Below are 23602 nucleotides of genomic sequence, written 5' to 3' on the forward strand. Positions count from 1 at the left end.
TGCTAAAATAAAAATAAAAATCAGACTTTAAAATCTGAACCATCAATTCACATTAAGGTAAATTTATTTTGACCATGTTAGGATAAACAGAAAGTCGCTCATTAAGTTGTGCCTTGACATAATATGATGAAGCGTGACAAGCCCCACAGCAGATAGAAAAGCCCATTGGGTCTAAAGCATTGAGATAAATATCTGTTGGGAACTGTTTTCTTGTTTACACATTTATCTGATTTAGTTTCTGCTGCTGCAGGGGAACTAGCCTTGATGTTGTTTTCCAGAACATTTTAAAGTAGGAAATCCACAACAATACCATTCAAGTAGACAGTGCTCTTTTTCTAGAAAAAAAAGAGGTCAACATCACCATGAACATCACCCTCGTTCTCTTAGAAGGACAATGGCGCCCAGCTGAAAGGTGCCGGAAAAGAGTTCTGGCTGGAGGGGAAAAGCCCTGCACTTAAACATGCTGACACATACGGACAACCACCTCTGTGGGCAATGAATGTGTGAGGGGTGGAGTGTTGGGCTCATGCTCGTTAGCTAATGAAGAGAAAACTCCCCACTCCCATGTGTGTCCTTTGTTGTCCTCAAATCTGTTCCAGTGCGTTTAGGAGGCCTGTTTGGGGAGGAGACGAGTGTTCTGCTGCGCAAGGTGACTGATAGAACACGTTGACTGCAACCCAAAATTATGACCAAACCTAGGCAACTGAAGGAAAGCAGTGGTCAAATTGGAGTAAAATTTAAAACACCTTTAGCATTGAAGACTTGCCCTTGAAAACGAAAGCTCTGGGTAAGTGGGAATGCTGAGTTAGAAGAGTTACAAATGCATCCCCACTGATAGTCAAATCATAAGCACGCACAGGAGGCTATTTTGCTGTACACTGCTGACTGGTCTAAGCATCAATTTGTCTGGATGAAAGGCAAAAGTCTTCAGAAGAACTTGGAAGATTTGGATCGATGGAAGGGATTTGACTGAGAAGTGTCTGCTTTATCTCTGCGTGAACTTCCAAGTCCCTTTAGGCAATGAGGACTTGCATCAAATCAGCATGCGCTAAAGAGTATCCGTGCATTCAGCAGCTGCGCCATCTGTGTCAGTAGGGTTTGCATTATGCCGTTCCGTATTATCACGGACAATGTGGAACAGGAGCCAGGCCAAGATTTCAGCTCGCAACAGAATTCACAGCTAGGGGATGGCTTCTCAACCCATCCATCTGGAATGCTTTAAAGGGCACTTAGAACTAAAATAACTCCATTGTGTATATTCATTTATCTGTCCATTCATACAAAGCAACACTGGCAAAAGATACAACTTTGATTTTTTTTATATTTTATAATCTGGGCAGTTGGTTTTAACCCACTGTTTGCTTTGCTAATAATTAAAATGAATATAATTTGTCAAATAGATATCTTTTTAAAAGGATATTCAGTGAAAATATTTCTGACGCAACACATCCAGAAGGCATTACACATTTCTCCTGGCAGGTGTAAGTTGCCCACAACTTCCATAATGACTCACTTCAATACACAAGCCTGGGAGCACTTCATCTTGGTATTGGTTGCTAGCATCACATTCTCCCCAATCTTTTTGGAGAGGCGAGCCACTGCCATAGCTGCCTCACCAATAAACTTGTCCAGCTCAGCATCAATGGAAAGGTTATGGTGGTGCCCAGGTAAACAAAATAGTCTAACACCTCAAGCATGTGGTCATCAATCCTGATGCACAGAGTGTTAGTGATGTCCTGAACCAATATGTTGACCTTTGTCTGGCTGATGGTGAGGCTGAACTCCATGTAGGCTTGGGCAAAATGACTGGCGAGTCTCTGTAGAGGTTTCTCAGAGTGTGCTGTCAAGGTTGCGTTGTCCTCAAACAACATCTTGTGGATAAGAACCCAACAGATTTTTGTCTTGTCATGGAGACATGCTAGGTTGAACAGACCCCTTGTTGTTCCTTAAATGAAAGCACCCACCATCTTCAGTCAAACTGGAAGCATTTGAGAACAGGGAGAAGAACATGCCAAAGAGAGTTGGGGCAAGAACACACCCGTTCCACATTGTTCTTTATAGGGGAGGTGTCCCAGGATGAACCGTCAGGGACTGGGCAGAGGAGGAAAGGTGGAGACCACCTCCCCATCCTGAACCTTCCAGGGAGGAGGAAGAGAAAGACAAAATAGATTTACAACAGGGGTTTGCGGGAGGTCACAGCTCAGAGACAGATGAGAGGAAAAGTTGGGGAACAGTGGAAGAGGAGGAGCAGGCAGAACAGGAGCAACAGCTGGCTGACACGTTGTCATTAGAAAGCATACCAGACCCTCCATCTCCCAGAACCCAGAGAGCCTTAAAAGTAGGAGAGCAAAGAGCTCAAAGACAGAGGGTACGTAGCAGAAGTGACGAATGAGGAAGTGGGAGGGACAGAGGGTGGGGTGGAGATTCACTCAGGACAACGCCATTATCCAAGAGGCTGGGTTCTATAGCCTCTCTCTGTAAATATTGAAATAGGTGTCTTTATACTTTGCTGGGCAACCGGTCGGGAACAGCTGACAGCATCCTGACACAGTGCCACATATGTTCTAGTGGAAGGACACAACCATCTTGCGGAGCTTAGCGGGGCATCCTAGCTTGCTGAGTAGTGTGAAGAGTCATTTTTAGCTGATGAGGTCAAAGGCCTTCATCAGGTCCATGAAGGCGATGTGCAAAGGGTGCCTGTGTTCTCGGCATTTCTCCTGCAGCTGGTGCAATGGGAAAATCATGTTGACTGTTGACCTCTGAGCTCTGAAGCCACATTGTGACTCAGGATAGACCCTGTCAATGAGTGACTGCAATCTGTTGGTCCAAAGACTGTCTTTCCGCCTTTGTACATTTTGCTAGTGTTGCCCATGTCGGGAGCGAGTTGAATGGTCTGTTCCAGCTTTAGCCGATAGTTATTGCCACACTATCTGGAAATTTGCTGGGCATCTCTCATTGCCTTTCTCAGTGCAGCAAGTGACTTCTCACACGGCACACACTTGCAGTTCACAAGAGCCTCACGCTTTGCAGCAGTAGAAGCCTCCGTGTCCTTAACACCAGCCACAAACCGGTCAGGGACTTGCTGCTCTCCTTTGCCAAAAGAGGACAGAGCTGTAATGTTGGCTGTCTCTGGGATTTCGTTCCGCCTTACTTCTACGCTGTCTCTAGGGCAGTTCAGTTCTGCTTGTTTTTCATAGCTGAATATAAGGTCACTGACCACAGCTCAATTCATTTCCAATATGAGCACTGAAATAACAGAATCATAGTAGAAATCATAGAATTGTAGAGCTTAAATTGACATTTCCAGCTCATTTTTAACCTTGGCGATGGAACACCCTTGGGGTATTTCACAAGGTTTTAGAAGACACACCATTCAATCATGAAAATGAGTTCTTAGAAGTAAATCCCTCCGAGTCTAGTTCAACCCCTGTAATTTTTACAGCCTAATTCTTTGTGGAGGATTGACTACTGATTCCAGTGGGTTAAGTGTCTCTTAACCTTGTGCAGAATTTGACTGTTAATTTGTTTGTAGCCCTTGTAAGTCTGGGGGGGGGGATGCTTTTATAACAACTCCCCCCCCCCCCCCGTAGTGGTGGATGGTGCTGCCTGCTTATTCTGCGGGCAACAGCTTTTGGGGGGAGCATTTTCTCTCTCCCTGCATGGTACAATTTTGTTCACTCCCTTGGGTTTCTTTTTACAATATGAAAGCTTACAGTTTGCTCTTCTGCTTCCAGCCCTTCTGGGGACTGCTGCTGAGCATAGCATTTAGCAAGAAATGTAAAATGAAATGAAATAAGTGGCTACTGCGATAAAGGCAGACGTTCTACTTAGTGGGGTTCTGCAATTGCTTTTAGAGGCAGCCTCTCCTTGACACTTTCTTTGCACTTGGTATCCTGCAATCTTCTAGCCCCAAAGTCACACACACACACACATTCCATCATTATCTGTTATTCACCATTATCTATTATTCATAATCCCTATTTCATTATGATTCCCAGGGACCAATTTACAAACAGAACACACGTCTCTCAAATGTGCTGTCCAGGAGAACTGGCATAATTTTTTATGATAACTTCTGCTACTGTGGTGAGCTTGATCAGGGTTGCCAATACCTGGGGGCTCCCTTGCCACCAACAGCTTTCAGGAGTGGGTAGATACCAGTGAATATGCCTAATACTGCCTTTCGGCCACTGGGCCAGGACTGTGGCAACAGCAATTCTACCCAACTGCTACACCTTTGATCCTTTGCCAGTGTGATAAATTAGACAGAGTGCTGGACTTTTATTTTATTTTTTTAAACAGACTTAGCCAAGAGTCTTCACTTCAAAAAGCTTGTTGAAAAAAGGAAAATCTTCAACAAGGGCTAAAAGGACAATAGATATGTACCAGGAGGTACCAGCCCACTCATGAGATAAGGTGAGGCAACCGCCTCAAACAGCAGAAGTCACAGGGGCTGCATATCCCAATGTAGATATTTATTCCCCCCTTTGATGTAGAGCTTCACTCACCTCTTTTTTCTCTGGTGGAGAAGAGGGCACCATTTTATGGTTAGCCTCAGGTGCCAAAATGCCCTGGGCTGGCCCTGCCATGAGGGAGTTCCACCACACTAATGTACCCTCCAACATTTCTCCGGTAAAAATAGGGACATCCTACTCCATACCCTCCAACATTTCTCTGATGAAAACAGAGATGTCACTCAGTGCCATGAACACCTCCCTCATTCTCTAAGTATGGCAAAAGCCCTGAGGATGTCCGATTCCATACCCTCCAACATTTCTCTGATGAAAATAGGGCCGTCCTAAGGAAAAGCGGGATATTCTGGGATAAAATCAGAAACTGAGATGGTTTCTGTAAATTCAGGACTGTCCCTGGGCAATAGGGACACTTGGAGGTTCTACACTATCTTGCCGATCACAATACAATAATCAAATGGGGTATGTAAGGTGTGAGACCATCTAAAACACACAACAACAACAACAACAACAACAACAACAACATTAAATTACATGAAACAAGGTCTCGGTACTTTTAAATGACAAAAAGTATCTTTGTACATAAGATCTGAGCTTTCCATTTAGGATTGAAATTCCCGTTCCTCTTCAACTTTGCCGATAAGCTTTTTACAAAAGACACATAATCGCTCTGTAGGCCTGCAGACATTCAGAAACAAGTTAACTTGCTTCCAGTTGAATGGATCCAAACATCAGCATGGTTGTAATGTAGAAAAATTAATATGTTAATAGCTTCATGCTGATTAGTGTGCTGGAGGCACAGAACTAATGTGCTAGCTCAAGCTGCTTCATCCGAGCTTTTATGTCATAACGGTTCAATATCTGATACCCATCCAAGAAGGCGCTCATATCTTACAATGTTGTATGGATCTCCTCCAGTACCCAGCTGCTTTATAATTAATCTTTTTAAAAGGCCAAAATAGCTGAAAGTAAAACAAATTGAGGGGGAGCAAGAGTTGGAGAAAAAATAACCTATTTTTTTCTCCAACTCTTGCTCCCCCTCAAGTCATCTTTACTGTACAGTATTTACCGGGTGGGGGTGGGGGTGGGCAATGAATCTCCCCTAATTTAAAAAGAGGGACATTTTACCTTTCTTGTAATCAGGGATAGGGAATCTGAGGATAACTCCTGTGGATAACAGCATGGCCAGTTAACCTCCTGAGAACTTAACATCGTGACAAGTGCACACACAGAAGTTTTTAAATAACTTTTGAACGTTTTATGGCAAAACGGATTAAAAATGTATTTCCTAATAACTAGCCCCAGGCTGAATCTTGTTATGATTGTTCATCTTTTTCACACTCGGAAGGGTCCAGCAGAATGCCCTCCAACATTTCTCCGATGAAAATAGGGACATCCTAAGGGGACGACAAAGGACGAGATGCTTGGGCAGTGTTCTCGCAGCTACAAACATGAGTTTGACCAAGCTGCGGGAGGCTGTGGAAGACAGGAGTGCCTGGCATGCTGTGGTCTATGGGGTCACGAAGAGTCAGACATGACTAAACAACTAAACAACAACAAAGGAAAAGCAGGAGATTCTGGGATCAAATCAGAAACCGGGATGGCTTCTCAAAATCCGAGACTGCCCTTGAAAAATAGGGACACTTGGAGCATCTGTGGTAGGCACCAGGCTACAAATTGGTTAGAGGTGGTTTTTTTGGGGGGGGGGGGATAGTTTTCAGTTTGATGAGCTGAGTTAGCATGGTTCAAAGCTGGCAAGGGATCGAGTTTGGTAAATAAGATCAGGAAGGCCAGCAATAGTAACATAATCTAAGGATGACAAGCATGGTGGATGGCTTAGAAGACACACCAGTCAGGAAGCCATAAAAAACTTTTTTGTCTCCCACTGCGCCACCCGCATCCCAGGTTCCACAGGAATTATGCTGTGTTGGGACACGTCCTGGAACATGAGTACTGACTGTGGTCCTTGAATAATTCTGCCTCATGCCACTTTCTTTCACAGCCAGTTCATAGCCTTACTATGCACCTTGGGCTGCAGATTTCATTAACCCATGGGTAGGCAAACTAAGGCCCAGGGGCTGGATCCGGCCCAATCGCTTTCTAAATCTGGCCCGTGAATGGTCTAGGAAACAGCGTGTTTTTACATGAAAGATCTACACTGGCTGCCAGTACGTTTCCAAGCACAATTCAATGTGTTGGTGCTGACCTTTAAAGCCCTAAACAGCCTTGGTCCAGTATACCTGAAGGAGCGTCTACACCCCCAGCGTTCTGCCCGGACACTGAGGTCCAGCGCCAAGGGCCTTCTGTCGGTTCCCTCACTGTGAGAAGCCAAGTTACAGGGAACCAGGCAAAGTTACAGGGAACTACCAGACTTTTAGAAGACATCTGAAGGCAGCCATGTTTAGGGAAGCTTTTAATGTTTAACAGACTACAGTGGTACCTCAGGTTAAGTACTTAATTCGTTCCGGAGGTCCGTACTTAACCTGAAACTGTTCTTAACCTGAAGCACCACTTAGCTAATGGGGCTTCCTGCTGCTGCCGCGCAGCCAGAAAACGATTTCTGTTCTTATCCTGAAACAAAGTTCTTAACCTGAAGCACTATTTCTGGGTTAGCGGAGTCTGTAACCTGAAGCGTATGTAACCTGAAGCATATGTAACCCAAGGTACCACTGTACTGTATTTTAATACTTTGTTGGAAGCTGCCCAGAGTGGCTGGGGAGACCCAGCCAGATGGGCAGGGTATAAATAATAAATTGTTGTTGTTGTTGTTATTTTACATGAGTAGAATGTGTCCTTTTATTTAAACTGCATCTCTGGGTTATTTGTGGGACTTACCTGGTGTTTTTACATGAGTAGAATGTGTGCTTTTATTTAAAATACATCCATGGTTTATTTGTAGGGCATAGGAATTCGTTCATTATTATTTTTTTCAAAATATAGTCCGGCCCCCCACAAGGTCTGAGGGACAGTGGACTGGCCCCCTACTGAAAAAGTTTGCTGACCCCTGCAGATTAACCAAGCCCAACTAAGCAAGAAACCCCACAGATAAGTATAGGAGAATGGATTTGTCAATTTCGTAATTCTTCCCACTCTTTTTTCAGGATGCTCGTGGGAGTAACGTGATATCGCCCTCATTTATCTTCACATACTTAAATTTTAACACCACAATTCACAAGATTATTGAAAAGGATCTGTGTACTAAAACATTTTCTTTTGTATTTGAGAAACCTAATCAAACATTGGTGCATTATTTCTTATTGAAATTTAAAGCAACTTTAGAGGTTTCGTGTTTTATGCTTTTTGTACTTTCTACAAGACATACAATTTTGAAAACTGAAGCTAGCCACTTTTGGCCCCTGTTTGTACGTGCAAGTTGCTAGCCTTCCCTAGGGCACAAAGCAATCTGTTGCTGGCACTGCCTTTACAATGCCCACATGAGATAGAGATGATGATTTGGTCAAAACCATTTTATGGCCGAGCAGGGATTTGAATCCAGCTATGCTTAGAATGAGAGGAAGCCAAATACTTTTAGCCACCACACAACAAAATATTCCAAGAGGTCAATGATGGGGTGGAGGCAGAGATGGTGCCTGGAGAAAAGAGCAATACATTTCAGCACCTACTTTTGACTCACCTTTCTAAAAGGCCAGTGTGCCATTTCTAAAAAGTGAAGTACGACCTCAAAGGACAGGAATGTGCACAAGGCACTCATAATTACTTTCTAGAAACGTGACCTAAATCACTCACCAAACTCTATATACTATGTATTTTAACAGCTTGTGGCAAGGGCTAATTTTTGGCAGGCTGATGTAAGGGAGCTGCTCTGCTAGAGCGTATCCTCCTTAAAAGAGGGCACGTGTTGCTGTGAGACCTGGAAACTGACCTCTTGGTTGTGGGTGGGTATATTGGACAGCCACAACACCCGATTGGTAGGTCCCTCATTGCTGGGTTAAATCTGGCCAATGGGGAGCTGTCTAAATGGGCTGAGGGACCTATGTACGTGACCCAGAGCTTCTTTCGGCTCGTGCATCGGAACACCCGCCCACCTCTCCCTATATTTAGGGCATTTTGCGATTGACCCTGTTATGCTGTCATGTGTCATCTGTCGTTGGGACAGGGGCACGGCAGGAATTCCCCCCACTTGGCTGATTGGTTGTTGCCATTTGTGTTTCACAGGCCACGTAGCAAATTGTCACAACTTGTAAGGTTGCGGATAGGCACTGGTTCAGGTGACAGGGATGGGAGAACGGTCTCGCCATCCCTATGTGAAGGGTATTCCGTTAAAGGAATCCAGGGACTCAACTTGGTTTGGTGAACCCCCGAGAGGGGGTTGTGCCCGTGCCTGAGTCCAGGGGAGCATCTGGGGAGTGGACATAGTCCATTTCCAGGCTTTCCACCTACCCCAGGTGTTCACTCTTGGCTGACCTATGATAGAGCTCTGGGTCAGCGCTATCTGCAAGGGTTCAGGGAGCTAGTCGAACCAGAGCCTATGAAACCACTCACTTCCTGTAATCAATAAAGTTGTGGTCTAAATTCTGCCAAAAACCAAACGTGAGTCAAGTGTGACTTTATTTAGGGGGGAGGTCTCTGGGTCTGAACATGCAAATGTGAAACCCTGACACAGACTAAGGTGATCTGCAAAAGATTTTTCGTTCATATTCCACTCCCAAGACAGATGGTTATGCACACTGGGTTGGATCGTCCTGGCTATCTGAGATATGGCTAAGGGAGGATTCTGACTCGGACAGCAATGCAACCTCCACACCCTTATATCATTGGTGGGGTTTGGATAAGGCACAGTTGTTCCCCTGTGCAACTCTCTTGGCAGGCTGTTTGCTGGCAGTATTGTCACCAGCAGAGGGCAGCAAAAAGTCCCCAAACAGGAAATTCCGAGGGGGTGTCTGAAGATTTGCAACTTAGAGACTTTGCTTCTGAAAGCCGCTCCATGCAATATGTTTTTGAAATGTGTGCTTAAAATGTGCAGGTGGGGGAAAAAGAACTGATCTGCAAAAACTTCAAACAGGTACATTTGCTGGGGCGAACCAGTTTACTCTTTTGTCTAGTATATGAAACGGCCTCAAGTTGCGTATCAGAATTCATCTGAACGCCAACATCTGGCAATGTTTAATAAAACAACAGCAGCAACATACTTTTATAGCGCAAATTCACAGCAGGCATCTTTCTGAATATTGACTCCCCTGAATAAATATTGCCTTTTGGGGGTGGGGTGGGGGAGAAGGATTCAATGTTTTATCTTTGTGTCTTGTTTTTGCATCCTGCAAAAACCTTTATTGACCTGAAAGCTGTTACAACAGCCTCTGGATGGGCTAGGAAGTTGGCAAGATGTTTTAGATTGAGTAAGCGAATAAGTAATGGCACAGTTTAGTCAAAATTGAGGATGTTTGAATCACAGTGATTTCAACAGAATATATTTAAGAACATGCCTGATTTCCACACAGCCCCCTCTCCAAGACACTCTAAATGTTCCCTCTGTGTTTATCTCCTAGAAGTATAGCAATTCAGTGGCAAAGGCTAGTTCCTTCCAAGGACAATGTGTGGTCACAGCTGACCCGCATTTCCTTGGCTGGTCTCCATGGTAACTTATTGTTGAAACCTCATAGCATCTGTTATGCCCCCCTGCAAGCGGCAACCTGCGAAGTAGAGCAGGGAGGAGGACACAGGCAGAAATGCTAACTTTTTCTTCCTTAATTGAAAAGTTTCATCTTTACAAAACAGGGCTAGAAATAGATTTGTGCAATTTAAAAGGTATCAACAAAATGTATCTTATAGCTCTAAGTACTGCTCACTGAAGCAAACTAACAACGGACTTTAAAAGTGTGTGGTTTGTATCCGGAGTACAGCCCACTGAAAATAATAGACATGGTGTAATACTCTTGAGTATTACTATCAATTTATATACTGCTTCACTGCCAAAGTGGCTCCTAAGCAGAGACTAATTTGCTCCATAAAACCCCTATTATTTCCTGGCTTGGTATCCAATTCACAAGCTCATAAATCCATTCCCAACATTTCCTAATGACAGCTTCTCAGCCAGATGTTAGATTTCCCATTGTATAAGCAACATGTTTATACAGTTTCTGCAATAAAAGGCTTATTTGTACTGATTCCAACTATCTCCAGATTTCCTTTAACATATATTTCTTACTTGCCAATTGTTTCCATTTAAACAATAATAGCACACCCTCTACATTGATCAGGATTGGAACCACAGCATAGGGGAGAGGATTTTAATCCTTTCCCCCATGCACAGCCGTGTCCCTTAAGTTGTTTGCCATGGACTGGAAAAAGCCACCTGGTGGGAGAAGGGATTATTTTAATTTTATATTTAAAAACCCCCTCAGGTCCTAATTCCAGTTGTCCTCCAACACGGATGCTATTTTTTAAACTAGGCGTGTTAAATGTATGTTTTTAACATACCTCAGTTTCCTAGACACTCCTCTCCATGGAAACTCTTCGGAATTCAAAGTAATCTCACTTTTCCACCCTGTTTTAGCTACAATTTAGTTAGGCTTGTGAGGGGCATTTAATACAGTGTTGCATATCATCCCAATCTCTGAATGGTGTGAGATTCCAGGGGTTCAAGGCAGTTACTTAGGGTTAGTGTTTCCTTTGGGAAATGAGGCAAAATGGAGACTGTGGTGTCTTTATGAGATATGGTTTATCTACAGATATATACACCCTGAGCCTACGATGGAGGGGTTCACAATATCAACACTGCAAAAGGGTCTTACTTCTCCGTTGCCACAGCAAAAATCACCCATGGTTCTCATTCTCTGCCTTTCCAGCCTGAAGTTTTTTGTATCCAGTTTCTAGCTCGGATAACTCATCTCTCAGCTCTGACATTTTGTCTTTCTAACTAACAGACAGTTGGGACAGGGAGGCCCACCTGTTTTCTATCTCCTTTGTTTCACTTAATGGTTCATACTTAGGCTATTCCAGCAATTGAATCCGAGCTGGATCCAGGAATTAGAAGGGGGCCCAGACATCCTGCCTACTTCCTCCCCCCTCCCCCGCACAAACTGTTCTGGCGCCCAAAAACTCATAACAATAGTTTCACTCTGATTTATTCTATATTTAGGGACAGGGGTTATTTGCTTTTGTGCGTTTTGTTTTGTTTATCATCGGTTCTCCAGGACGGAGAAAACTATACATTAAATTCAGAAACAATGGCAAAGCAAAATATATGCAAATTTACAGTGAGCGACTAACAACTCTGTGGTCAGAATGGGAAAAAAAGTCAGCGGGATTGACTGTTTGGATGAGCCAAGCTCTCCAGAAATAGCTTTCTTTGCATATTAATCACACTGTACACAAGTCTCCTGTTTCTCATCTGAAAAACAAATCTGGACTGGAGATTTTAAAATTAAGAGGGGGAGGGAAAACAAAAACTCCCAAACAAAAGCGTGGGCCAGAATACAAAGAAAAGCATGACGATGCTTTAGATGTCTCTAAAGCAGCCCATTGCCACATAGCAAACCACTTTTGAAATCACTCTGTTGGGAGAGGCTCTGGATTGAATCTAATAATCTGCAGGAAATCCAAATCACCCATGAACCCTGCAGACCACAGTGGATTTTCCCCAGTACCAGCATCCTTTCCAACTCACTCCCTTCCCCTCAGCCAGTATTCCCCCTCTAGGCTGCACGGGATGCTATTTCCATGACTGGGGACTCAGCTACATTAGTCAAAAAACAGTGTTTTGAATGCGTTATAAACATGCAACACCAGATGGTGCTGGGGAGTTAAAAAAAGAGTTCTACGTGATTTTCCATAGTGCTTTTTTCTTCTTTTGTTATAAACATTTAATTTCTTACTTATTTCTAGCGTTCCCTCCCCCTTTGTGTAGATCCACCCCGGGGATGACCATCCCTGGGCGCTTTCAGAATCATGCTCCCTTCAGCCTGACATATACCTGCAAGGTGGGATAAGGGCAGTTCCATTCCCAGTTCTGATCAGATGTGGGGAGAAAGTGGTTTGCAACAGGATCTCCTGCCAATCATGTACCTTCACCCCACTTCCCCAGTGACTGGAGAAGCCAAAGATTATACTGATGGGCAGTGCAAGAGGCATACACAGGGACCACTGAGATTTCCCTGCCTCAGTGAGTCTCCACAGCTTCTCTGTGTTGTGCAGAAGAGAAGCAAGTCCACACATACATAATGCTGCATGCCCCAGAACTGGAAGCCCATAGATGCAAAAGCCAGTACCTAAGACACAGGTGCATGAAGCTAGTGTGCATTTTTAATGCTAAGTACTGGCAATGCAGTGGGGACATGGGTGGCGCTGTGGGTTAAACCACAGAGCCTAGGACTTGCTGATCAGAAGGTCGGCGGTTCGAATCCCCGCGACGGGGAGAGCTCCCGTTATTCGGTCCCTGCTCCTGCCAATCTAGCAGTTCAAAAGCATGTCAAAGTGCAAGTAGATAAATAGGTACCGCTCCGGTGGGAAGGTAAACGGCGTTTCTGTGTGCTGCTCTGGTTTGCCAGAAGCAGGTTAGTCATACTGGCCACATGACCCGGAAGCTGTACGCCAGCTCCCTCGGCCAATAAAGCGAAATGAGCGCCGCAACCCCAGAGTCGGCCACGGCTGGACCTAATGGTCAGGGGTCCCTTTACCTTTACCGGCAGTGCACTTCACCCTGGCTTTTGACACCTGAGATGTGTGTTTCTAGGACCCACTTTGTTTTTGTGATTGTTGCTTTAAATTGTTTTTAATATTGTGTTTTAATGCTGTCCCCCACCCTGGGAATCTTAGGGCAAAGAGCGAGGAATTAACAAACAAACGAATAATGACTCTGCTGGTGACTTGAAGTAGCAGAGCACATTCGTATTGTCAACGCAACTTTGCGCTCATTGCTCAGAATCGGTTACTTCACCTTTCTTCCAGATACAGAACTATGTTTGTTTTCACAGGCGCAGGAAATTCATCCAATAAAATACATTTTGCATCTCTCATTCTCTGTGACAACAACTAACAGAACCAAAATCCAAGCATTAATCGCCAATACAGTACACATAAATGGTTATTGATCACGTTACCATTTAGTAGAGACACACTTGTCATTTCCTTTGTACGGTGTAGGCTGCAATTGAATGTGCATTTCTGGTTCTGTTTAGAAATAAAAGTGCCTCAAATTAAAAGCTAATATCCTTGGGCAATTGATCTTTTCTCCAATTTTCTCTTTCTTATTTTAAAAATTGCTCTGGCCTTTCTTCTATAACTTGTTGACATTTATATTGTGGCAGCTACTGGCTCACCATCTTCCCAAGAATGCTATTTCTCTATAGAAAGATAGATGCGTACAGAATTTCTAAATAATTCCAATTTCAATGTCACCCAAGGATGTAAGGAGTATGACACCTTCACCAGAAGAACCAACTGATGCCGAAAATCAAGGGTGTAATGCTGCTATAACTGAAAGGTGCTTTTTACACATACAGGAGTTGCAGTATGGGTCAAACTTAGCCAAAGATCATCGGTCACAACATTTTTAAGATGACAAGTGCCTCAAGCACTTTTTCTGCTTTAGGTTAAATAGGTATGGCAGGCAACTGAAACAAATAATATGAATTTAAAGAGTACCTGCTTTCTTGGGTCATATCCTATATTAGTCATACTCTTCAGTACGACTCATTGAAATAAACCTAAGTAACTTGTCCATTTACTTTTCATGGGTCTGCTTTGAGTATGTTGTAGCTGGATTATCCCTCTTAAAACTTAAATAAAATTATATGGGCTTGTAGTCTGTTTTGTCCTTACCCATACTTGGGTGGAATCTACACATATATTTAAAAAACACTGTGAAAATGCTTTTTAAGAAAAAGTTTTGAAAAATACATTGAATTTGGCATAGCTCACGTTCGCCATCTATTGTCACATTTGTATATTGCACTGTACAACACATCTAAAACGTTTCATTTGCAGCTGTGTAGCTGAGTCCTTGGTTCAATATTTTAGCTTTCGTCAGTTGTGCCTATTATCATTTACAGCTAGAAAAGTAATAAACATAGAACAGCACTGAGGTGGCGGCATGCAGGTAAATGAAATGTATTCCTAGGTATTGAAGGTTGGTGGTTTGAGCACACCCGGGGGCAGCTGCGGGCAGGATTCCTGCATCGCAGGGGGCTGGACTAGATGACCCCTCGGAACCCTCCCAACTCTACAGTTCTATGATTTGTTGTGACCTTACGGTATGCAGCCAGGAGCGTGGGGTAAATAGCGCCAGGAGCGCGGCGAAGCAACGCCCACCCCGCACCTAGTCCCCCATCCTCTCCCCCAAGGCCGGGAAGGGAGAGAGAACATGTAGGAATGATCGCTGGGTTGTGGAGCACACTCCCCCCCCACAGATAAAGCCACAGCTGTCTGAACATCTTGCCCTCTATCTAACCTTTTGCTCCCTTAGTGGTCTTCTGTGACCTTTGTCTCCTTCATCATACATTCTGCAAGAGGAAAATGACGCGGTGGAAACAGGTGCCGAAGTAACTTTGTACCACCCCATGAGCTCGGGATTGGAAGATGTGTAAAGGTCACAGTCCAAAATGTATCTGACCAGAAGCTTATATTAGGGCCAATATGAATATAAACCGCACCCAATCTGGACACTATAATCCAACAATGACACTGCAGACACAGATTAAGTGGTAGGAACATGTGACTACTGACTAGCTGAAGCTAGTCTGGTCTGTTCAATGCCTAGTAGGGGTGAACCACCTGGGAAAACATGCCTTGCCAGCCAAAATGGAAGAAAGAAAGCATATAAATGTGAGAAAAGAAACAAAAGAAGCAAAACTCATTCCAGACCATACTATCACAACAGATATGATAGCTGGCAGAGGGAAGAGAAGACGAATTTGTCCAGCAATGAAAATATTGTAGCTAAATGTTTTGGGGGACCAGGAATTCCTCAAAACACAATGTGATGCCTGGGGTAAGAACATTAATATTCACCGAGTGAACATTTATATCTCTATTAATATAATACATTTAAATAGCAAGACCCACAGAGTGCTGTACATATATGCTTACCAAGCCGCCAAACTGATCACCAAATTGCAATCTGGCACCTTCAACCGTTGTGCTTAGCTTCATCCTCAAAACACAAATCCTGAAACCAGATGCAATTAAACTGTGAGCTGCAGTTTTAATGTTTGACCTGTAATGCTTTCAAAACAACATTGTCAGAGAAAAACAGCTGTTATGCTTTATTTTTTTTTTTTGCAAAAGGGATGTTATGTATTCCTGAAAACATGCCTCATTACTTTAACATTGAGCAATTAGCCCATTCTACTCTAAGGGTCTTTCTGCGCTTGCCATTTATGGTAGAATAGTTGCTGGGTCCCCCACTCTACCCCACCCCAATTTTACGGCATGTTACCACACAATGTCAACATCAGTCAGCTAGCATGCCAGAATAATATATACTCAAAAACATCAAACTTTTGGGCAAGATCCAGACTGGATCCTCAGTATTTTCATTTGTGTGGCATGTGAACAAGCATCATCCCATTTTGTTTGCGGAAGGGTTGAGGGTTGGTGTGTGTGTGTGTGTGTGTGTGTGTGTGGTTTGGGAGAACTCAGTATCATGACACTTCCCTCTGATGAGTGTGATCTGTTGGAGACAGAGATGACGGCATTGGGTCAAAGTACTGCCTATGACATCAATCATTAGCTGCAGACAAAGTTTCATCACAGTAGCCAGGTTTGCCATAGCTTAGACAGTCATGTAGTTCCTCTTCTAACCTCCCACAAGATCAGTATTCTAGAATAGGCATTAAACACCACCACCAGGGAATACTGGGGTGACTATAGAGTCAAGGAATTTTTCTCTGTTTCGGCATAACCCACCATTACTGTGGAAAGGAAAACTCACTCTAGTGAAATGTGTTAATAGGTAAAATGTAAAGGTAAAGGACTCCTGGACAGTAGAGTCCAGTCGGGGTTGTGGCGCTCCTCTAGTTTTCAGGCCGAGGGAGCCGGCGTTTGTCCACAGACAGCTTTCCGGGTCATGTGGCCAGCATGACTAAACCGCTACTGGTGCACGGAGGACTGTGACGAGTGCCAGAGTGCATGGAAACACAGTTTACCTTCCTGCTGGAGCGGTACCTATTTATCTACTTGCACCTTTTGGCCTGCTTTCGAACTGCTAGGCTGGCAGGAGCTGGGACTGAACAGCAGGAGCTCACCCCGTCATGGGGATTCGAACCGCCAACCTTCTGATCAGCAAGTCCAAGAGGCTCAGTGGTTTAGACCACAGCGCCACCCACGTCCAACATGTGGTAATAGCAACATGTGGGCAGCCAACATTAAAAATGCTAGATAAGACACAATTATACCACTACAAATGGTAAGCATGGAAAGGCCCTAAACATATAAGCAACGGTATATTGAAAACATTTCAAAATGTCACACTGAGATATTCAAAACTTGGGCCATTATGAAAATGTATATATCTCAAGTGAAGGCAGATCACTTACTTGGGAAGGAGCCCCAGCGAATTCAGTAGAATTTCCTACCAGGTAAGCAACATGCACTAGGACTGAGTTGCTTATTTATGTATGCTAGCGCTCTTGCAAAATGGTCACTGGAAGAACTGGTCATGAGCACAGAATGCTGTTGGGAGCATACAATACTTCCATGTGAATGGTGTGTAAGGTGTAGTTCAGCTCTGAGCCCACAGGCCTCATGTGAGATAGAGTACTAAACAATTTGGGACATGAGAGGTGACCAGATAACAATCTTACAAAGATTAGAAGATGGTATCCCAGAGAGCATATTTAAATTTCTCTGTCTGCAGGGGCCAATATTTTACGTTCCAATTCCATACATGAGAAGTGCCCACACTGCTGTACAATGTGACTGCCTTCACCATTTAGAGAAGCCTTGCACAAAACCTCTTGCTGAAATTGTACTTTCACACTAGACTTTATAAGGTAAGACCACCATTCTTCATTTTCTTGTATTCCACACAAGGTTTCCACTACAGGGACATTTTGACCCAAACTCTTGCATAAGCAACAAGGAAGATAGATATATGCCGCAGCATAGCTAGCCGCTCAGGTGCTTGGTGTGGGGGCATGTCCTGCAGCCGGGGGTGGGGCAATCGCCCATGGGGGTGGGGCGAGCCTCTCCAATGCTTGGAGTCTCTCCACTGCCTCCCCCTCAGCTGTAGGGTGGCTGAGGGAGAGGCAGTAGGCAGACGCAAGTCTCCTGCTGCCATTTCAGGCAGTGCGGAACCTGCAGGCGCCTAAGCCACTACATCACTCCTAACAAGTTTCGTGAGCTCCTTTTTAAAAAAAACTAATTTTGTCACACACACCCCAGTGATGACACCTGGGGCGCACTGCACCCCCTTCACTGTATATATGGAACTGCACCTCAAAAACTGGCAGCATACTGCTGTCTGGGAGATATAAAAGAGAATTTGTAATGGTTACCTTTTTCCATCTCTTAATCATCAGAGATGCAGAGATGCTTCTGGCAAATAACCATGTATGGTTAGAAGAAAGGAGGGTCCTACTACCTTGTCATCCCTAAGTGCCTCCTGACCTGATCCTGCATTAATGTATTCACATGCACACAAAAAATAGGACAGGGGAGTCTCAGAGGATAGGCTTAAAAGAAGAAGAAGAAAGAACACCACCAGTCTGTGTTTCTAAGAATGGATTGCCTTTTGCTGTCCAGACCCCAGAGGACATTCTCACCCACTACCTCATCAGGGATTAACAATGGACAAGTTTACAATGCATGCAAGCAGGTTTTATATAAACTTAAGAATGTCCCTGACTGAGATCTCTCTTTTTCCGTAGAGTGCTCTGCTTTGTTTTTGGTAAAAGTTTTTATTATTGTTGTTTCATTCTATAATGTATGTATATAAAGCTGAGAGAACAATTATAGTAACAGACAAAAATTAGAATGCTGCACATGAATTAAAATAACAAAGTCCATGTAAAGTTTATATAAACTTTATCAAATCATCAAGCATAGATCCATATTTGCCAGGATTGTGACAAAGAGTTGTCTTGAAAATAATCTCAAATTATGTATTTGTTTCTCCATTATAGCTATATTTCATAGCGAGTAGTACCAAACATTAAATGGTCTGTTTTCCATTGAGTTGCAATTACTGCTTGTGCTGCCAAGATCATATATACCCAATTCTTTTGATAACATAGTTACATTGGCATCATCAAAAATTTTCAGTAACATTAATTTTGGGCAACAAACAACAGCTTCTTTAGTAACATTTATCCTTTCTGTCAAAATTAAACCCCCAAAACCTTGCGGCAACTAACATTCCCACCATAAATGATATGTACCAAGTTTAGTTAGTGCTCGGCTTTGTTGTGCTATGGCCCAAGAAAATGTTGATGTCCCTGTGCCCCCAAACCCTTGTTCCAGACAGTGGCAGAGAAAAGCCTAGGGGTAGGTCATTTAGGTTTGTGGGATCTCCTTTGCTTCCCACCAGAACCCTGAGGTCCATTAACTTGAACCAGGTGCAAAGGAAGAAAAACAAAGGAATTGTCGAACAAGGTACCTCTGGGCACCTATGCAAACCCAGGGGCTTGTTTTCATTGCACGAATTCCTATTTTCCCCCAGGAACCTTTTCCTCCTCATTCCCGAGGCATAAAAAACCCTATTCCACTCATGTGCAAGTTGTACAAGCTAGCGAGAATAGGCTCACGAAGCTTTGCTTTGTCGAACTCCTGCTTAGCTCAGAGATCTAACTCAGGAGATCCACCAAAAGGTCCTCATCTTCTGCCCACCTCTAATCTACATCTTCCTTCCTCTCTCAAGCCTCCACGCACCCAGGCTTTCCCTCCTCTCTCTCTCTCTCTCTCTCTCTTCCTCCTGCATTTACTTTTCCTAGCTGGCTGTTCCTCCTCAGTGGTGGAGAGGATTACTGGTGCAAAAGAGAGCCAGCCTTCTAGAGATGCTGCGAGATAAGAAGAAATCCGCTTTCTGTAAGTCATCGCAGGCGGGTACTTACACTGAGTAGGAGACGGGGCCACAGCTGTACTAGTTCTGCCATTGTTAAGTGCTGTGACAAGGGAGGGAATCAATTTACTATCAGGATTACACAGTTAATCTGCAGCGTTTGCCTTTCTTCCCTGCTCCTAGAAATAAACTGACTAATCTGCAGCGTTTGCCTTTCTTCCCTGCTCCCAGCTGCTCAGAACCACCCTACACATTTATTCACCTCGACTAGAAGTCAACAGCACTTTTGCAAGCTCTCCTTACCTACATTTATTTGGGATTGCTGCATTTTATTTATGGATGCCTGTTACGGGGAGTCTGGAGGGGTCAGCCATGTTCCCCAGACTTATTTAACAGACACCACACACCTCTAATAATACGTACCACCTCTCTGCATAACCAACCTCAGTGGGCTGTCAAGAGGATAAAATGACGGCAGTTGTTAGAACCATGTATGCAGCACTCCCTTGAGGAACACATGGTATATAAATAGAGTAAAGGCACCTGAATCTTGCCCGGCCCAAGCCAAAGTCTTTGGCATCCACTTTCTAAAATGAAACTGTGCATCTGATAGATCTGGGCCATACACCCAGGACCCATTAGAGCAGAGAGTTCTTAGGCATGCTGTCTCAGAACTAAATCCCATTGAAAGAGGACTGGAACCTTATTCTCGACCTGAAAAATGGGACCCCGCTTTTAATCTTGCTTCGGCGCCTGCCTTTGTTCTATATCCCACCCTCTCTCTCTCCTCTTCTTTCACTCCCTGCCCCCTTATTCCTTTTAAATGAACCTCAACCTTAAAAATAAGAACATGAAGATGATGCTAGTGTAACCCACGTGACGCAGGACATGGGCTGTGTACACACCATACATTTAAAGCATATTCCCCTGACCCTCAAGAATCCTGGGAACTTGCAGTTTACCCCTCACATAGCAGCAGTTCCAAGCACCCTTAACAACTACAGCTCCCAGGATTCTCTGGGAGTAAAGAAGTGCTTTGTGGTGTGTATGCAACCACGGCCCACTTGTAGCTAAAACAACTTGGCATTGGGAGTCCAGTGGGCTACACAGCTTTGCTGGGAACTACCTGCCATTTCAAGGTGCCAGACAGAGATTTTAAGAGGAGAGATATTTGACCAGTCACTAGCTGGTTCTTGGCAGTACAGTGGTGCCCCGCAAGACGAATGCCCCGCAAGACGGAAAACCCGCTAGACGAAAGGGTTTTCCGTTTTGGAGGCGCTTTGCAAAACGAATTTCCCTATGGGTTTGCTTCGCAAGACGAAAATGTTAAAAATGCTAAAAGCCGCTAATAGCGCTAATCCGCTAAGCCGTCAATGGGCTTGCTTCGCAAGACGAAAAAACCGCTAGACGAAGAGACTCGCGGAACAGATTAATTTCGTCTTGTGAGGCACCACTGTACAGTGGTACCTCTGGTTACGTACTTAATTCGTTCCGGAGGTCCATTCTTAACCTGAAACTGTGCTTAACCTAAAGCACCACTTTAGCTAATGGGGCCTCCTGCCAGTGGCGTAGCGTGGGGGGTGCAGGGGGGGCCCGGCCGTACCGGGCGCAACATCTGGGGGTTAGGGTTAGGGGTTGCAAATCCACGGGTTAGGGGGCACAAATTACTTGTCTTGCCCCGGGTGCTGACAACCCACGCTACGCCAGTGCCTCCTGCTGCCGCCGCACAATTTCTGTTCTCATCCTGAAGCAAAGTACCCGAGGTACTATTTCTGGGTTAGCGGAGTCTGTAACCTGAAGCGTATGTAACCCGAGGTACCACTGTATCTTCTCACCATTTGGATGTTTTTGTCTATTTCATTTGCATATGTTGAACACCACCTTAATTTTTTGAAAATAAAAACGCATATTAAACATACATAGATGAAGCACGCTTTTAAAGCAAGAGGTTACAGCAACATAACAACAGCCCCCAAACCCATCTAATCCGTCAAAGCGCAACATTTCCTCCAAAGAAACGTAGCTAACTCATCACAGAGCTCCAGTTACGGATAGGTAGCCGTGTTGGTCTGCCATAGTCAAAACAAAACAAATTCCTTCCAGTAGCACCTTAAAGACCAACTAAGTCAGTTCTTGGTATGAGCTTTCGTGTGCATGCACACTTCTTCAGATACACTTGGTATGAGCTTTCGTGTGCATGTATCTGAAGAAGTGTGCATGCACACGAAAGCTCATACCAAGAACTGACTTAGTTGGTCTTTAAGGTGCTACTGGAAGGAATTTGTTTTGTTTCATCACAGAGCTACAATTCCCAGTCCCTTTAAACTACAGGCCCGCAGGATTCTTTGGGAGAAACAATGTGTTTTCTATAGATCTCAAGTACACGCAGCCCGGCCGGGTTCTCACGGTGGCCAAGCTAGATGCCCTTGGCCAGCGCGCAAAGCAGCCCCCGACCTCAGCAGCTCTCGCCCCATACCTCCGGCCGCGCAGGTAGGACACACCGCCCCCCCCCCGCCGCCCGCACCTGCGCAAAGTCCCGCTCGCATACTTTCTAGAGCTCCCCTGAGCTCCCCAAAGATTCCCGCGCGGAGTCAGAGCGCGGCCCCCGTTGCGCCAGGCAGCTCGCCGCCAACCAGCGTCCCTTCGCCAGAAAGAGGCGGGCGGGCAGCGCCGAGAAGACCCCGCCTCCCGTCGCCTCCCCGCCCCCCCCAAAATCCGGGCTGAGGGAAGCGCGCGGGCGGACTTGAGGGGGCGGAGGGCGGCGAGCGAGCTGGAAGTTGTGGCTGGCGGGAAGCGAAGGGAGGGGAAACGGCTCGCCAAGCGCCCAAAGCCCTCACTTCAGCGAGCCCGAGCGCGGAGGGAAGCCCGGACTCTCCGAAAGAGCAGCAGCAGGTGAGCGAGAAGGGGCGCGCGTCCTCGCCAAGCGGCCGCTCCGTCCGGGCGCTGTGGGCGAGAGCCCTGGAGGCGCGGTTCCCGCGGAGCTCCGCCGCGGAGCGGGTGGGACACGACTCCTCCCAAGGCGGGACGCGCCGCGCCACAGTTCCTCCTCGACCGTCGGCTTGGTTTCTTTCGAGTGAGGGGTGAGACCTGGGAAGCCTTAAAGGGGGTCCCGGGTGGGAAAGACTGCTGGCGTTCCCCCCCCGTGCCGATGGCGAATCCCGCGAGGAAGGTGAACGCTTCCCTTGGCGCGTCGCGCAGGCGGGAGGTGCCAATAAAATATGGGGGGGGGGCACAGGTAAGCCCCGCTCCACATAATTGATTACAAGACGGGGCAAACCATATGAGTGGCAATGCGCATCAACGGGGGTGGGGGAGGGAGCCTCCATACATTTCTATTTCTATTTCTATTTCTATTTCTATTTCTATTTCTATTTCTATTTCTATTTCTATTTCTATTTCTATTTCTATTTCTATTTCTATTTCTATTTCTATTTCTATTTTATATTTGTATTTGTATAAAGAGTTGCTGCCCCAGCTGCTTTCCCACTCCATGTCTGCACCATAGGAGCCAACTTCTAGGGACTTGAGGGGTCTTACCACCCTATCTATCTATCTATATGGGGTGGGGGTGTTTTATTGGAATTTTTATCCTTGTCTCCCATTCCAATAACACACACACATACACATATATGGGGGGGGTAAGCTTTAACTTCAGGATGGAATAAGGGAAGGAGGATACAATTCACACTTGAAGTGATACTATATCTCCACAGGAGCTAGGAAAAGAACAGTATTGCCTTGCCTCCCATCTCCTCCCCATTTGTTCAGAGGCTAGCACAAGAATTTAAGAAACTTCCTTATACAGTGGTACTTTAGGTTACATACGCTTCAGGTTACAAGCTCCGCTAAGCCAGAAATAGTTCTTCAGGTTAAGAACTTTGCTTCAGGATAAGAACAGAAATCGTTCTCCGGTGGCGTGGCAGCAGCAGGAGGCCCCATTAGCTAAAGTGGTGCTTCAGGTTAAGAACAGTTTCAGGTTAAGAACGGACCTCCGGAACGAATTAAGTACTTAACCTGAGGTACCACCGTATATCATTTATGTTTTTAAAGCTGCAGGTTTTTACAATAATCCTGCCAATGTCTTGAACAGTTTACAGTTTGTAAATACTCAATAAACCACTTCCATTCCTTTCTAAAAAGTTTATTGTCTTGATTTCTTATTATTCTGGTAAGT

General features: G+C 44.9%; 1 protein-coding gene and 1 long non-coding RNA gene across 2 annotated transcripts in view; one reads left to right on the top strand and one right to left on the bottom strand.

Annotated features, from left to right (window-relative positions):
• Positions 1-15578: 15578 nt before the first annotated feature.
• LOC309339966 lies at positions 15579-22295 on the bottom strand. The gene is made up of 3 exons (XR_014155709.1): positions 22266-22295; positions 19299-19531; positions 15579-15597 (listed from the first exon to the last, which is right to left on the bottom strand). It is a non-coding gene; the product is annotated as an uncharacterized lncRNA (long non-coding RNA).
• LOC309339809 (parapinopsin-like) overlaps positions 22154-23602 on the top strand; it is a 42547-nt gene continuing 41098 nt past the window's right edge. Inside the window, exon 1 of the mRNA XM_081858272.1 lies at positions 22154-22320. The gene's annotated coding sequence lies outside the window, so the exon portion shown is untranslated. The remainder of the gene's footprint in view (positions 22321-23602) is intronic.

This window comes from Podarcis erhardii (genome assembly GCF_964252035.2).
Source record: "Podarcis erhardii genome assembly, chromosome: 4".
Taxonomy (NCBI): Eukaryota; Metazoa; Chordata; class Lepidosauria; order Squamata; family Lacertidae; genus Podarcis; species Podarcis erhardii.